This window comes from Chlorocebus sabaeus, chromosome 23, assembly GCF_047675955.1.
Source record: "Chlorocebus sabaeus isolate Y175 chromosome 23, mChlSab1.0.hap1, whole genome shotgun sequence".
Classification (NCBI taxonomy): Eukaryota; Metazoa; Chordata; class Mammalia; order Primates; family Cercopithecidae; genus Chlorocebus; species Chlorocebus sabaeus.
Genome location: NC_132926.1, coordinates 54,538,202 through 54,538,920, shown reverse-complemented (window position 1 = coordinate 54,538,920; position 719 = coordinate 54,538,202). Strand labels below are relative to the sequence as shown.

Sequence of the window (719 nt, the reverse complement as noted above, 5' to 3'; positions counted from 1 at the left end):
TCCATCTCTATAAAAAAAAAAAAAAAGAAAGAAAAAATACAAATATTAGCCAAGAATGGTGGCACACACCTGTAGTTCCAGCTACTCGGAAGGCTGAGATGGGAGAATCACTTGAGCCCAGGAAGGTCAAGGCTACAGTGAGCTATGATTGTGGCACTGTACTTCAGTCTGGGCAGTAGAGGGAGACCCTGTCTCAAAATCAACAACACAATCCTTTTGTAGTCTGTAAGTATGATGATTGGGTGTTCATGCTCAAGTGTGAGATGTGCCACCCTCATACCTTGTTATGACTTTGGCACATTACCTTTCTGACAAGAAAAAAATAAACAACAGCAGCAACAAAACAGATAGATGGAATGAGGAGGAAAAGGTGAAATATAACAATCTTAAGTTTATTGTTTGATACATCTTTCATAGTGGGTGTTATAAAACATTATTTCAAGGGAATAGCTCAAGAAAGAGAAGATGATATATTAGTTAAAGATAATAATTGAGAATAACTACAAATAACGATATAGCCACGAAAATTCCAATGGTACAGTTTGGTGAATTCCTCATCTCAGTGGGAAATGTGAAACAGTATATTAATTCTTCATTTTTACAGTAGGAATTTACATTCTTATAGATGCTGTCTAAAGTGGAGAAAGGAATAAAAATTTAAGTAAATTACATCGAGTTATAAATTCACTGAGAAAAAAAGTCAAACTTCCAAACTGGTA

At 34.9% G+C, this 719-nt stretch overlaps 1 non-coding gene across 1 annotated transcript; it reads left to right on the top strand.

The window, feature by feature from the left end:
- Positions 1-210: 210 nt before the first annotated feature.
- LOC119618355 (small nucleolar RNA U13) lies at positions 211-314 on the top strand. Its single transcript, XR_005234680.1, has one exon. It is a non-coding gene; the product is annotated as a small nucleolar RNA U13 (small nucleolar RNA).
- Positions 315-719: the final 405 nt, after the last annotated feature.